At 41.0% G+C, this 16,884-nt stretch overlaps 1 long non-coding RNA gene across 1 annotated transcript in view; it reads left to right on the top strand.

Moving 5' to 3' along the window:
- The window catches only part of LOC139074321 (uncharacterized), a 298,587-nt gene that overhangs the window by 198,972 nt on the left and 82,731 nt on the right, over positions 1 to 16,884 (top strand). The window contains exon 3 of the long non-coding RNA XR_011523826.1: positions 3,902 to 3,957. This is a non-coding gene — a long non-coding RNA (uncharacterized lncRNA). The remainder of the gene's footprint in view (positions 1 to 3,901; positions 3,958 to 16,884) is intronic.

Raw genomic sequence — 16,884 nt, 5'->3', positions numbered from 1 at the left:
GAGTCTTCCTCATCCTCTCCCTGGTTATAGGTTTTAGGCAACCTGTTTCCTTCACTGCACTCGGCTGCACCAGAAAGCACCATGTTGTGAAATTCTAATATATGAAACAGCAAAGCATACAATATAATAGGGAGGATTATTCTTTTCAAAGATGGATTCTTTGTAGTGTAAAAATATTTCCAAGAAATTCCTATAAATAATTCCCCTGGAACGTTTGTAATATTGCTTAATTTAACATAGTTAAATTTACAGATAATTATTTCCAACTTATCAAACAACTTTTAATATTTTCCATATAATTTTAGATAATATGACCATCTTATCAAATAGAGAAAAAATAAAACCATACTCAGAGAAATCTTGTCAAGATGGCAGTGTGAGCAGACGTTGAACTCATCTCCTCCCATGAACACAACCAGGTTACAACTATTTTTGGAAAAATTACTCTGGATAGAAAACTGAAAACTGTATAAAAAGAACCCCCACAACAAGGGACAGTCCTGACTAAGACGGAAGAGGCAGAAATTCCTTCTGGAGAGGAAAAAAGCCTCCTTCAGGAGCAGAGGATTTTCTCAGCTGGCCAGGCAGGAGCCACCCTAAGGTACTCAGCCCTTCCTGGAGGAGTGAGGTCTGAAGCAGGGGCCAATACTGTTAGAAGCATGCTTCAGACTCAGCACAACTGAGATGAGTGTCTTACTATCTGGCTTTGCTGGCTATTAACTGCAGCAGGGACTGTTCTCAGAAAAGCTATCAGAAGAAAACCAAAAAGACCCGGGTCTTAAAAGGCCCACACACAAACTCACCTGTCTCATCAACTTAAAGTCATCAGAAAGAAGGCTGACAGTCCTTTGGTGAAAGGTGACTCACCTGGTGGGCTCTGGGTGCATCTCAGTGAGAGAAGAGACCTCTCTGGAGACTGAGACATTGGTGGTGGCCATTGTTGTCACCTAGTCCAGGCATGCTGACACAGACCTGGCAGATGCCCTTGAAAATTCTCCCCCTGGCCTGTTAGCCCAGGAGTCTGCCACACGCACTAGAGTGCAGATTTAATCTAGTTCAGCCAGGGCAGGTAGCCCACCCTAGGGACCAGCCCCACCCAACAGCAAGCCATCAGGCTACTTGTCAGCTTGCATTGACTAGGTACATTGATCCTCTACAGGCAGGCGAGTGTGTCTACCTCTGTGGGGCAGGGCCTGTGTGAGGGCCAGGTGAACTGTGGGGGGCATTGGTGGAGATGTGTGGGCCTCTGCAGTGGGACATTGGGGTATGCTCCAGGGGGTTGGGAAGTGTGCACTGACCAGGACTCTGTTGATGGTGTGTGTGGACCTGTAGGGGTGAGGCTTATCAGCAGCAGAAGACCTGTGCTTCACAAATAGCCATAAAAAGGATCAGCCCCACCTTCCAAAGCCTGAAATAATTGAGTGCTCCCATGTCTAGGGCCAGCCCCACTCAGCTACACTCCTAAGAGAACTGACAACAGTCTTGTAGGCCTGAGGCCTATAGCACCTGTAAGCCCCTGAGTCTAGCAACCAGCTACACTGGGTACCAACGCAATTAACAGGAAAACTGCAACAGGAGTGTGCTGTTAGACCTTGTAGCCAATGGTGCTGAGGCTCCCCAAACCAGATTTACAAACAGCTGGTCAGGGAAGGAAAGACTAGATTCCCTGGGTACCTGCATTAAGAGCAACCCTGCCACAGCAGACAGGCACATGTAGCCCACAAAGGGGTCACTTCTGGATCATTTGGACTGGTGATGAGAGGGAAGAACACTGCTGGGCCTCAAAAGAGCAGATTAATAAGGCCTAGGTACATGATATATGGTTACTGATTTGGTGAATGCATTCTTTTCCATGTCAATTATAAGACAGACACAAATATTAATTTGCAGTTTTAACTCAGGACTATGTTAACATTCCTGCCTTCTGTCGTAATACAGTCTGAAAAGGTCTGTACCTCCTGGATATCCCATGGAACATCACACTGGTCAATTGCATTGATTACCTCATGTTAATCAAAGAGGATAAGCAAGAGGTGGCTAGGATGTTGGATGCTTTGGGAAGACATGCATTCCAGAGGTTGCATGATAAACACTATGAAGATTTAAGAACTTGTCATTTCAATGAAGTTTTTAGGGTTTCAGAGTGAGGACTATGCTGGAATATCTCCTCCAAAGTGAAAGAAAAATTGCCATGTCTTGTATTTCTTACCACAAAGAAGTGCCCATTAAAACCTTGTTGTGGTCTCAAGGCAGCACATTCCATACCTAGGAATGCTGCTCCAGTCCTTTTAGGTGGCCATATGGAAGGCTTCAAGCTTTGAGTGGTGCCTGGAGCAGCAAAAAGGGCTCTGCAGGAGATCCAGACTGCAGTGCAGGCAGCTCTGCCCCTGGGCCATATGATCCAGCAGACCCCATGGTCTGGGAGGTGTTTGTGGTAAGAAAAGATGCAATGTGAAGTTTATGGCAAGCCTCTTATGGAGAATCACAATGTACGTCCCTGGGAGACTGGAGCAAGCTGATGACATTGTCAGCCTAGAATTATATGCCTTTTTAGGAACAGTTTCCTGGTAGAGAGCCCAGTAACACTTGGACATGGGGCACCAAGTGACCAAATACTTGGAACTGAGTTCAGTTCTGTAGGACACACCAGGTCATAATTCAGACCAGCTAGCACTCCTGAGAAAGAAATGGTAAACCCAGTATTGAGCCCAAGCAGGACCAGAGGGTGTAAGTAGTTTACATGGGTGCTCCATTCTTTACTTACACTTCTGACCATGTAAGAGGTCTCAAAAGACCAGTTGAGGGAGATTGAAATGCCCTGAGTTTGCTATATGGATGGGATGGCTTGGTATTTGGGTACAAGGTGAAAATAGATGACAGCTGTATTATAGCCACATTGAGGAGTAAGAATTTGATGGGAACCCCCGTGCAGAACCCCCATGCAAACCCCTTGTTTCTCGGTTCCCTGCTCTCTGGAACTATTTCCCCACAAATTACAGCTATTTGTGTATTTATTTACTTTTTACTGAGGAAGATTCACTCTGAGCTAACATCTGTGGCCAATCATCCTCCACTTTGTACGTGAGCTGCCACCACAGCGTGGCCACTGGTAAATGAGTGTAGTAAGTCTGCACCTGGGAATCAAACCCAGACCACTGAAGTGGAACGTGCTGAACTTAATCACTAGGCCACCAGGGCTGGCCCAAATTATAGCTATTTAACCTGCCCAGAACTCTCATTCCTGCTTTCTCAGTGAGAAGCCCAGGCTCTACTTTGCTTCTACCCACTGCACCCTGGCTCTGAGAGTGCCCCCAAACAAAAAGCTGGGGGAATATGGGCTCACCTCCTGTATTTCTTTTATCTCAGTGGTTACAATGCTGTTCTTACTGTTGTTCAGTTCCTGGAAACAATTGCCTCATATAGTTTTTCCAGTTTCATAACTGTTATGGTTGAAAGGCAGGTTCCAAACCAGTCAGTCCATCATCATCGGGACTGGAAGCCCCTCTCTGCTCTGTTTTAAACAGAGTCAATATAGAGACACAAGTGAACAGTCTGAAACAGTTCATGCCAGTCAGGTCTTGAGTGTAGATCTAATTCACAATCTGTTGTTATATCCAAAACATCCAGGATGGCAAGTTTTTATACCTGATGTAATAATTCTGTTGGATTGTAAACACCTTTTAGCCTTGTGGGGCAAGTCTTGGCTCAGTGGAAAAGTGTGATATATTTAGGTTTTTATGGCTGCCGTGGTCATGGGAGGAGAATATCACGGCCGGATGGTTTATACTCCAAACCCTTTATTAGACAAATGTTATTAAGTAACCAGTAGAGAAGTGATTTGATGGAACTAAAAAGTCTTGACTTTCACAGGTGACTTGAGATTCATCTCCTGTCTTTCCAGTTTTGAACAGATGTCTCCTGGATGGAGAAGGTTTGAGTCGAGGAGCCAGGGCGTGGGTGAGTATGGGCCCATTTACTATCATGGTAGGTTTTTGGTTCTCCCTTTTGGTACACCACACCTCCCTAGTTATCATCCTTGGGATTTAGTACTGTTTCTGAATCAAGACAGTATGGGATTTCTTAGGCTACATGGATGACAAATGCCTGCAGTTTCCTGTGGATCTATTTTACTGAGGGCTTCTGTCCCTGAAAAAGAGAACTTGAAGATCCAAACAGCTCAATTAGCAATTGTTTTGAGCATTTGTTTTTGAACCCATTGATGTTTGGCTAATTTTACAGTTGGCTTTAGCTGGAGTCATTATTGAATGTCTCCTGCATAAATTATGCCATATTCAAAATGTGAAAACTCTCATTTCGGCAGCAACAACTCAAGTGGAAAACTGAAAATCCCCAAACAGAAAATTAGCAAACATTTGTTCTGTCACAGCTCTAGCATGTGGTGTTCTTTTCTCCTCCTGAACAAAATTATCCTGGCCTCCTAGCCAATGCGTGGAGCTATTTCACAACATCCCAGGGGATGGGCACCCTGTGGCTACCAATGAGCTGATTATTTAATCATGAAAGACAAGGGTTTAAATAAAAGAGACAAAAATGTCTTCAGGATAGTCACTGGAGACACTAGCACTTAGAGAGCTCTGTGTGTAACTCAGCCCCGCTCAATATTCTGAACATCAGTGATTCTGGAACAGTGTCATGGAGGGAGGAACAGATACATGCTGCTTGGCTGAGACTCCACATAGGAGAGCTGTCTTCCCATCTCAGCATCACATTTTGTTCAGTGAATTGATATTATGCAAGTTGAACCAGGGGTATGAACCAGAGGAAACTTACAAATATTAGACCATTTTTAGTTTTTCTCCTGCTTGATCTTCATTGCATAATTGATAATATTTGAACTGCTAAGCCAGACTCAAAAGGCTACATACTGTATGATTGCATTTACATGATGTTCCTGCAAAGGCAACGCTGGAGAGACAGGAAACTAATCAGTGCTTGCCATGGGCTGCTGGTAGGAGGAGAGAAGGGTCATGGGGAGTCTCATGGGGTCATGGATCTGTTCTATATCTTGACTGTGGTGGCAATTATATGACTGCATACATTTGTCAAAACTTTCAGAATTGTACACAAACAAGTGTGAACTTACAGTATGTATATTATATCTTAATACAAATTTGAAAAGGAAAAAAATTCAGAATAATATTAACTCCCTATACCCCCTTTTTTTAAACAAAAAAGTACCTTGTAAACCTTTTATTCTTTCTCTTGCCCTCTGGGTAGGGTTAATGCTTAATGTTGAGAGAAAGAAATGAGTCAATGCTTGTCTTTGAATTTAAAAACTGACTTTTTTTTTGTGAGGAAGATTAACCCTGAGCTAACGTCTGTTGCCAGTCTTCCTCTTTTTGCTTGAGGCAGATTGTTGCTGAGCTAACATCTGTGCCAATCTTCCTTTATTTTATGTGGGACACTGCCACAGCCTGGCTTGACAAGCAATGCTAGGTCCACTCCCAGGATCCAAACTTACGAACCCCAGGCTGCCAAAGTGGAACGTGAGAACTTAACCACCATGCCACTGGGCCCCTAAAAACTGACTTTTGAAGCCCAGGACAAAGGCAATATATTTTAGAGTAAAATGTGTGTGTGTGTGTGTGTTGCCAAAAATCTACTTTTTGTTTTTATTGCTCATTTCATTCTGTTTTTATTTTCTTTTTGAACACCAAAAGTTAGAGCTTATGCCCTAAATAATAGATCCGTGGCTAATCCTGAGAAATAAGGAAGAAGTAAGACCATCTCATCCCTGGAAGGCAGCTAAGGGCTGTGGCTGGGTGGAGGGGACTCAGAAGAAATATGACCACCACTTAGGCTCTAGTGACTTCCTGTTCCCTCTCCACTGCCAGGGTCTCCAACTATGGGCAGAGGATTGATAGAAACCGCAGTGAATTTTGGAGAAGGAATTTATGGACAGAAAGGACCTGTGCTCAGTGCCTGAGTGAGGCCTGGGAGAGCGAGCAAAGAGCTAGGGTTTCCCACCCTCAGACAACAGTGTTTGTGGAAAGGGCAGTGTGCTGTGTCCGGGAATTAGAGGGACTGGGGCAGACCCCTGAGCCTTTCACGTGCCCAGCATTCCCATGGGGCAGGGCAAAAAGGTAGTCTAGAGAGGACTGGCAGCCCTGAAGGAACCTAAAGCAGGAAGAGGCAGTGTGACCTCCAGCAGGGACATATGACTGGAGGTTATGGCACACTGTGGACATCAGCACCAGATACAGCAGGGCCTGCAGATCATAGGGACAAGTTAGATGTTGGCTGAAGGCCATGGAGGTCCAAGGATGGCTGTGGACCTGCTACCTTGCTCTACCACTGCCTGACGCTACATGAGCTCCTCCCCCTGCGCAGTCCTTTAAGGGCTAAAAATCTTGACTTCCCCATTTTAAACCTACCTTGACAGAATTTACCCAGAATAGACTGAATGCACCTGGAAATATTAGGTAAACTTTCTATTACTAGGTAGAAAAAATGGATATTTGAGGCAGAAACTAAGTTCAGTGGTAAGAAAAGTATAAGAAAATTGAATTTTTCATATTTATATTTGTGGCTTTTGACATTCGTAATCCTTTCAATTGGGTTTAATATTCAGACTGCGTTTTCCCATAGAAAAATCCAGACTTATTCATATAGCTGAAATGGCCACATCCCCGTCTCTCTTTGCCTCAAGGTGACAGTATAATTTCTTCCTCACCCTGAGGTCCCCTAAGATTCAATTTATTCTTTTAATGGTGTTTATCACTTCTTTTACTGTGGTTATTTATATGTACTGTAAATACATTATTTATCCACTATACAACAGGATCCTTATTCAGAGAGGTTAAGTTATTGATAGTGAACCCCAATTCACCTCTTCAAGTATTCTTGCTTTGTAATACTCTGTTTTTGTTGTTTCTTTTCTATGGTTTTTTTTTTTTTTTTGAGTTCATAATAGTTTACATTGATGTGAGATTTTAGTTGTAAATTATTTCTTGTCTGTCACCACATAAGTCCTCCCCTTCACCCCTTTTGTCCACCCCTCTTCCCTTGGTAATCATTGAACTCTTTTCTTTGTCCATGTATTTGTTTATATTCCACATATGAGTGAAATCATCTGGTGTTTGTCTTTCTCAGTCTGGCTTATGTCACTTAGCATAATTCTCTCCAGGTCCTTCCACGTTATTGCAAATGGGATGAATTTGTCTTTTTTTCTGGCTGAGTAGTATTCTTTATCCAATCATCAGTCGATGGACACTTGGATTGTTTCCATGTCTTAGCTATTGTGAATAGTGCTGCTATGAACATAGGGGTACATATGTTACTTTGGATTGTTGATTTAAAATTGGGTAGATACCCAGAAGTGAGACAGATGGGTCATATGGTAGTTCTATTTTTAGTTTTTGAGGAATCTCCATACTGTTTTCCATAGTGCATGCACCAGTTTGCATTCCCACCAGCAGCATATGAGGGTTCAATTTCTCCACACCATGTCCAACATTTGTTATTTTTAGTCTTAGTGATTATAGCCATTTTAACAGACATAAGGAGATATCTTAGTGTAGTTTTTATTTGCATTTCCCTGATGATTAGTGATGTTGAACATCTTTCATGTGTTTATTGGCCATATGTATATCTTCTTTGGAAAAATGTCTGTTCATATCCTCTGCCCACTTTTTAATTGGGTTGTTTGTTTCTTTATTGTTCACTTGTGTGAATTCCTTAAATATTATGGAGATTAACCCCCTCTCAGATATATGATTCGCAAATATTTTTTCTCAATTGGTGGGTTGTCTCTTTGTTTTGGTTCTGGTTTCTTTTGCCTTGCAGAATCTCTTTAGTCTGATGAACTCCCACTTGTTTATTTTTTCTTTTTTTTCCCTTGTCCGGGAAGACACGGTATTTGAAAAGATCCTTTTTAGTTTGATGGCAAAGAGTGTACTACCTATATTATCTTCCAGTGGTTCTATATTTTTAGGACTTATGTTCAAGTCTTTGATCCATTTTGAGTTTATTTTTGTGTATGGCATGTGATAATGGTCTACCTTCATTCTTTTGCATGTGGCTGTCCAGTTTTCCCAACACCATTTATTGAAGAGACTATCTTTTTTCCATGGGCACCTTTGTTGAAGATTAGCTGTCTGTAGGTGTGCAGTTTTATTTCTGGGCTTTCAGTTCTGTTCCATTGATCTGTTTGTCTGTTTTTGTATCAGTACCATGCTGTTTTGATCACTGTGGCTTTGTAGTACTCTTTGAAGTCAGGGATTGTGATGCCTGCAGCTATGTTCTCTTTTCTCAGGATTGCCTTAGCAATTCCGGGTCTTTGGTTGCCCCATATGAATTTCAGGATCCTTTGCTCTATTTCCATGAAGAATGTCATTGGGATTCTGATTGGGATTGCATTGAATCTGTAGATTGCTTTGGGTAGTATGGACATTTTAACTCTGTTTATTCTTCCAGTCCACGTGCATGGAATCTCTTTCCATCTCTTTATGTCATTATCGATTTCTTTCAGTAATGTCTTATAGTTTTCATTGTGTAAGTCCTTCACCTCCTGGTTGAATTTTTTCCTAGGTAGTTTCTTCTTTTAGTTGTGATTACAAATGGAATTGTATTCTTGAGTTCTCTTTCTGTAAGTTTGTTATTAGAGTATAGAAAAACAACAGATTTTTGTATGTTTATTTTGTACCCTGAAACTTTACTATAGTTGTTAATAATTTCTGTTAGTTTTGCGATAGATTCTTTGGGGTTTGCTAGATATAAGATCTTGTCATCTGCAAACAGCAGGAGTTTTATTTCTTCACTCCCTCTGGATTCCTTTTATTCCTTTCTCTTGCCTAATTGCTCTGGCCAAAACCTGGAGAAGTATGTTGAATAAGAGTGGTGATAGTGGGCATCCTTGTCTTGTTCCTGTTCTCAGGGGGATGGCATTCAGTTTTTACCCAATGAGTATGATGTCGGCTGTTGGTTTGTCATATATGGCCTTTATTATGTTGAGGTAACTTCCTTCTATCCCTATTTTGTTAAGAGTTTTCTTCATAAATGGCTGTTGGATCTTGTCAAATGCTTTCTCTGCATCTATTGAGATGATCGTGTGGTTTTTATTCCTCAATTTATTGATGTGGTGTATCACATTGATTGATTTGCAGATGTTGAACCATCCCTGTATCCCTGGTATAAATCCAACTTGATCATGATGTATGATCCTTTTGATGTATTGCTGAATTCGGGTTACCAATATTTTGTTGAGGATTTTTGCATCTATGTTCATCAACAATATTGGCCTGTAGTTTTCCTTTTTTGTTCTGTCCTTGTCAGGCTTTGGTATCAGAGTCATGTTGGCCTCATAGAATGTGTTGGGAAGTGCTCCATCTCCCCTAATTTTTTGGAATAGCTCGAGAAGGATAGGTATTAAATCCTTCTGAAAGTTTGGTCGAATTCCCCAGGGAAGCCATTTGGTCCTGGGGTTTTGTTCTTTGGGGTGTTTTTGATTACTGTTTCAATTTCCTTCCTTCTGATTGGTCTATTCAGATTGTCTGTTTCTTCTTGATTCAGGTTTGGGAAGCTGTAATAGTCTAAGAATGTATCCAGTTCCCCTAGATTATCCATTTTGTTGGCATATAGTTTTCGTAGTATTCTCTTAGAATCCGTTGTGTTTTTGTGGTGTCTGTTGTTACTTCACCTCTTTCATTTCTGATTTTGTTTGTCTGAGCTTTCTCTCTTTTTTTCTTTCTAAGTCTGGCTAGGGATTTTTCAATTTTATTTATCTTCTCAGAGAACCAGCTCTTTGTTTCACTGATCCTTTATACTGCCTTTTTTGTTTCAATAGCATTTATTTGTGCTCTGATTTTTATTATTTCTCTCCTTCTGCTGACTTTGGGCTTTGTTCTTCTTTTTCTTTTTCTAATTCAGTTAGGTGTAATTTGAGATTGCTTATTTGGGATTTTTCTTCTTTGTTAAGGTGTGCCTGTATTACGATGAATTTCCCTCTTAGTATGGCTTTTGCTGCATCCCATATGAGTTGGTATATGGCATGTTATCATTTTCATTTGTCTCCAGATATTTTTTTATTTGTCCTTTAATTTCATCAATGATCCATTGCTTGTTCAATAGTATGTTGTTTAGTCTCCACATCTTTGTCCCTTTCTCAGCTTTTTTCTTGTAATTTATTTCTAGCTTTATAGCATTATGATCGGAAAAGATGCTTGTTATTATTTCAATTTTCTTAAATTTATTGAGGCTTGCCCTGTTTCCAAACATATGGTCTAGCCTTGAGAATGCTCCACGCGCACTTGAGAAGAATGTGTATTCTGCTGTTTTTGGATGGAATGTTCTATATATGTCTATTAAGTCCAACTGGTTTAGCTTTTCACTTAATTCCACCGTTTCCTTGCTGATTTTCTGTCTGGATGAACTATCCATTGGTGTGAGTGGAGTGCTGAGGTCCCCTACTATTATTGTATTATTGTTGATATCTTCTTTTAGGTTTGTTAATAGTTTTATGAAATTTGGTGCCCCTGTGTTGAATGCATAGATATTTATCAGCATTATTTCTTCTTGATAGAGTGTCCCTTTGATCATTATATACTGCCCCTCTTTGTCTCTCTTTACTTGTCTTATCTTGAAGTCTACATTGTCTGTATAAGTATCACGACACTTGCTTTCTTTTGTTTGCCATTAGCTTAGAGTACTGTCTTCCACCCCTTCACTCTGAGCCTGTGTTTGTCATTGGAGCTGAGATGTGTTCCCTGGAGGTAGCACATTGTTGGATCTTGTTCTTTAATTCATCTTGCCACTCTGCCTTTTTATTGAGGAATTCAATCCATTTATGTTTAGCATGATTATTGATGTATGGGGGGTTAATGCTGTCATTCGATCTCTCGTTTTCCAGTTTTCCTGCATTTCCTTTGTTTCTCATCCTGTGGGTTTTGGTCTACCCACTGAATTGTGTAGTTTTTTATGATGTGTTTCTTTGTTTTCTCCTTATTTACTCTTTGTGTCTCTGTTCTACTTTTTTGTTTAGTGGTTACCCTGAGGTTTGCATTCAGAATCTCCTGTATGAGATAGTTCATTTTCTGATGGCCTCATTTCCTTAGTCTAAACCTATTCAGTCCCTTTCCTCCTCCCCTCCTAAGTTGTTTTTCCCTTATCTTATTCCATCTTGTGTTGTGAGTTTGTGGTTAAAACGACAGGATTATCTTTGTTTTTGGTCCTTTCCTTCCCTCTAGCTTACTGCTATAGTTGAATATTTGCTATCTTATTCTGGTTCCGTCTACTTACTTATTTATCTCCTTACTTTGTGTTTTGTGTACCCTGTCTCCCTTTTTCTTTTTTTCAGCTATGAGGGCTTTCTTGAGGATTTCTTGTAGGGAGGGTCTTGTGGCTACAAAGTCCCTTAGCTTTTGTTTGTCTGAGAAAGTTTTAATTTCTCCCTCATATCTGAAGGATGTTTTTGCTGGATAGAGTATTCTTTGCTGAATATTTTTGTCTTTTAGAGATTTGAATATGTCATTCCATTCTCTGCCAGCTTGTAAGGTTTCTGTAGAGATGTCTGCTGAAAGCCTGATAGGGGTTCCTTTGTAGGTTATTTTCTTCTGCCTTGCGGCCCTTAGCATTCTTTGTCATTCATTTTTGCCAGTGTTTGCTACTGTATGCCTTGCAGTAGGTCTTTTTACATTGGCATATCTAGGAGATCTGGAAGCCTCTTCCAGACAGATTTCCCTCTCTTTCCCTAGGTTTGGGAAGTTCTCTGCTATTAGTTCTTTGAACACACTTTCTTGTCCGTTTTCCTCTTCTCCATCTTGAATACCTGTAATTCTTATCTTGCATTTCCTCATTGAGTTGGATATTTCTCGGAGACTTCCTTCTTTTCTTTTTGATCTTAGTTGTCTCTCCCCTTCTGTCTGGAGCATTTCAACATGTCTATCTTTGATTATTCTGATACACTCCTCTATGAAGTCCACTCTAGCATTCAGGGAATCTGTATTTTGTTTTATCTCTTCCATTTTGTCTTTCCTCTCTTATATTTCTGATTGATTCTTCTTTATAGTTTTAATCTCCTTTGCGAATTAGATCCTGAACTCATTGAATTGTTTCTCTACCTTCTCTTTTACCTCATGGAGTTTTTGATGATAGCTATTTTGAATTCATTGTCATTTAGATTATATATTGTGTGTCCTCAAGACTGAGTTCTGAGTGCTTGTCATTTTCTCTCTGTTCTGGAGGTTTGACGTAGTGTCTGATGTTTGAAGGTTGAGTCTTATGCATTCTGATATTATTCAGTTGCTGTTACAGCCTGTTGCCACTGGGTGGGGGTTGAGAGCCACGTCTTCTGAGCCCTCCTCTTTCAGCTGATATCCCTGACAGTGGTGCAGCTGGGGCGGGTGGTGGGAGGGGAACTTTCTCCTGGATGAACTCTGGGCTTTCTTGATCAGCTCTTGCTATCTGGTTTCCTGGGGTGTTGGCTTGATGAGGTCACCCTTTATGAAAGCTTTTGCCCTGTTAGAGGGCTTCCCTATAGGCTGCAAGGGCCCTAGGGAGTCCTTGGTGATCCCGTGAATGAGCAGCCCCTCCCCCATTCCTACCCTCATGGATCCTCCTGTGTTCTCAATTGCAGTTGTTTAGGGGAGGGAGCAAAGTTCTCTCTTACTCTGTTCCAGCTCCTCCAAGGAGGGCTCCAGCCTCTCCACCCTCCGTTGTGTGTCTGGGTGTCTCTCTGAAGTTTTTGTGACAATGTTCTCTGTTGGAGTATTGTTGCCCCTTTATGTTGTATGTTGTAGGGGAGAGAGTCCTGGGCAAGTTCAGTCTGCTATGATGCTGATGTCACTCCTCCTTTCTATGGTTCTTGGTCCTGGTATTGTATGAGAACCACCCTAGAGTCTTTTTAAACAATATGCAATGCACGGGTCCAATCTGGAACCAAGTAAGTCAGTAGCCCAGGGAATTAATTCTTCCCTCCTTCTCTCCCTCCCTCCTTCCCTCTGTGCTCTGTCCCTTCTTCAATACTCAATGCCTCTCTCCCTCTCTCTTCTGTGCAACTAGGGTTGAGAACAGCCATCTCACACCATCCTGCCTCCTACTTTGGCTCCTTTCCCCTCTTTGTTCCTGTGACTGACATGCAGCCTATAGCCTCCTCCATCAGCTTTATAGAAAAACCAAGGACAAGATGGCTATCCAATTGTAGCCTTTAGCAATATTGGGTCCTATTGGATGGAGAAACTTCTGGGTTATTGATTTTCAACTCTTTTTGTTCCCTTATTACATGAGGAAAACAAAGCCAGAGTGAGAATAATGTTTCTGCATAATGAATAAAAATATTAGATGGGAGTGTGATTAGACTGCAAACTCACAATGATTGTCACCCTGGAGGCCCCAAGGAAGGGAACTGCTATTTGTCTATATCGACCCTGGTAGATGCACCAGATGACACTGTTCCCTCAACATCCTGTCTGGCAGTTGCTGATTAATAAAACTAATCAAAACAACAATTACTGTTGCAGGATTGTTTTATCTGCTGACTGTATTTCTAGTGAAAGGGTCAAGAGCTATATTGCTGGGAAGGAACATCAACAAGGCCTATCACTTATCTCCGAGTAGGCAGAAAGTGGGTGCTGGATGAGCTGGAGTTCTCTGCACATGGGGCCTTTTGTGTCTTTAATAATGTCATCTTTCTAACTTAAAGTTGATATCAGAGTGTGTGTGGGGGCAGTGCCTGTGGGATGAGATGGGGGGTGCTCTGCAGCAACGGAAGGAGACAGATGCCTATCATTTGATAATCAGCTTTATCCCTCTTGTCTGTATATTTTGATTCCAGAAACCCCCTTCCCCTATTGTCCATGAATTTTGCATCTTGGGAACATGAGGCTCATTTGTTAGCACTTTGTTGACAGTCTGTTTCCTGGACCCTGGAGCTGGGGCTGGCTTTTCTAGTTGTGGGTCAAGGTGTTGTTGTTTGATTTCAGCTCCAATCTTGTCTGCCTTACATATTAACATGTTCCTTTGAGCCAGTGATTTCCCATCTGTAAACCTCAGATTCTTCAGTTACTGAGTTGATGATAACAGTGGCTCTCTGCCATTGTAACCTGGGACCTCTCTCTTAACCTCTGCCATCGGAGCAAAGCCTCATTTCCTTGGACTGGTTGAGATCCTGGTTGCAGACTGCTCTGAAGGGCACAGGGTCAAATTCTTCCATGAAAGATTTTAATTTCTTCGAATTGTTTTGATGTAGACCTCTGCTTGCTGTGCTCTCATGCTTCATTTTCTTCCACACAAAGTAGAGTTTTTATTTTAAAAACATCCATATTTTGGGGCTGGACCAGTGGCGTAGTGGTTAAGTTCACGCGTTCTGCTTTGACAACCAGGGGTTTTCAGGTTTGGTTCATAGGTGTGGACCTAGCACGACTTGTCAAGCCATGCTGTGGTGGCATCCCACATAAAATAGAGGAAGACTGGCACAGATGTTAGCTCAGCGACAATCTTCCTCAAATAAAAAGAGGAAGATTGGCAATAGGTGTTAGCTCAGGACCAATCTTCCTCATACACACACACACAAAGCAACACACAAAACCTCCATATTTTGTGAATGAAAAAACGATCTCAACCCCATTGGGAGTGTTATTACCACTTGTGTCAACTTGTTCAACTTATAAATAACTGGCAAATTGGTGACCACTGATACTTCTACTAGCCCCAAATGTTTGTTTATATTTAACTAGGATAGGGCTGGAGTTTCCAGGGCTTACAGTATATAATTATGAATATATCTTATTTATGTTACCAATCTGATGCTGGATGTTATTGTTCCAACTGTAGACTCACTGTAGAATGTGTATTATTTTAATGCAACTGAATGGTCACATTCTATTATTTTCTGTCTTTAAGAAAACCTTTTGGAATCAATTATGTGGATCGACAACATGGCTGGAAAATTTGTAGGGTGGGAGACAGTGCATTTAAATTGTCCAGCTTGTACTGGGCTGCACAGTGCATTGTAGGTATGATGGTGACTGTTAAGCACAAGCATTTACTCACTGTCAGCCATGTGCCTAAGACTAGTTAGTAGCTGGGAATACATAGGTGGATATCATACCCACCCTAAGGGAATTTAGAGCCTGCTTTATTTATTAAATAGCCTTAGATTTCTCTTTGGCTACATGCCTACCTGTGGGGACAACCTCTTTATTACTCAGAGAAGAACAGAGTGGTGGGAGCCTGGCCTGAGGTTGAGTTGGACGCTGTCCCAGGGCACCCAGGCCCCAGACTGTTTACTGGACTTCTCAGCTGCAATACAGCAACTTATCTCTTAAAACCTGGCTTCCCGAACTACCTCGTATTATAATATTTCCCAATTAAAATTCATATACAGAAATTGGTAGCTTTATCTAAGTAATAGGAAAATAATCTTACTGAACAAATTCATCTCAAGAATGCTACTAATGGGGCAGGAAGGGGCAATTACTCAATTTCTATATTCGTTCTTTTCTTCATTAGGTTACTCAACAATCATTTGCTGATTCTGACAGATAGGAGAGATACAAAAGAAGGAAGATATAATAGTTCCTGGTATCTAGGAATTTACATTTAAAAACTTTAAAAACTTTTTTGGGGCTAAGTCAGAGAACAACAAAGTTATTACTTTATTTTCTGCTCAAGCCAAGTCACCTCTGGATATGCCAAACATGGCAGTTTTATAACAAAATTATGTATTTTATATATTGTAAATTATATTATAAATTATATATTTTTATGAACAAGTTGTATATTTTATGTGTCTATCATAGCAAAGTGACCCTAAATCCGTAAAGAATATAAACATAAGTATTACATATATTTAAATTTACTCAAAACATCCATATAAAAGATTTCCTTCTTTTCTATGCCTTCAAGATGTTTGGAAATTCTTAAAGTGTGGCTTACTTAGCTGTATGTGCAATTCAAAATAATCCATGTTAACTGAAAACACCAAAATTCCAGGTAGAGTGGGGAAAGTGTATTTGAGTTTTCAGATGGGAGAATGACGGAAGTCGAAGAAGTTTTAGAGGAGGATCATGGTTAAGAGAACAGGCTTTGGAATCACAGGTGAGGATTAAATCCTGTTCCATCACTAAATTGTTGTGTGATCTCAGACAGTCTGACTTCTTTGAGCTTCAGACTTGTAGAATATGGACTATAATATCTAACTCAAAGGTTGTCATAGTATTAAATGTGAAATGTTTGTAAAACATTTAATACAATGCTCAGTATGTGGGAAGTGCCGAAAAAATGTTAAATCCTCCATTTTATGAATGAGGATACTGAGAATAAGAGAGGCTACTTATCTGCCAGAGATCACACAGTAAGCCAATGGCATGAAGTCCAGAGCTTCTTCCATTCTGTATCCACGCAAGCTGAGGCAGTTTCACTGTGTTTAAGTCAAGTGCTGCCCCTGGGTTCTTAAGCCTGCACAAGGATCCCTGGGACTTGTAAGCCTGCCTTGAACCTAGACAGAGTTCCCTTCATGCTTGTGTATTTGGGTGTTTATGTGTGTGTATGAGTGTGTCTGTGTCTGTGTTCACAGAGACCATGACTCTGGTTCCATTCCTTCAATCCCTCTTAGGGGAAAGCAGGGATCCTTTGTTCTGCACAGGTCTTTTGATGGAATTTAAGTCCTTCTGTTTAAGGAAAAGAACAAGCAAATTTAGTCTTGGCACTTTCTTAATCATTTCAATTCAGAGGCTTGATCAATGCTTTCCCCGTGGATCTTGAGAAGGACGTCTCAGTGTCCAAGAGAATTATGGGAAGACTTAGGGAAGTTCTTGCTGTAGATCAGTGATTCTCAAATTTGACCATGGCACAGAATCACACAAAGGGCTTGTTAAATCACAGATCACCGGGCTCCACCCCCAGAGTTTCTGATTTGGCAGGTCTGCC

Source organism: Equus przewalskii, chromosome 11 (assembly GCF_037783145.1).
Source record: "Equus przewalskii isolate Varuska chromosome 11, EquPr2, whole genome shotgun sequence".
NCBI lineage: Eukaryota > Metazoa > Chordata > Mammalia > Perissodactyla > Equidae > Equus > Equus przewalskii.
Note: the sequence above shows the minus strand (reverse complement) of the source record. Positions and strands in the feature narration are given on the sequence as shown.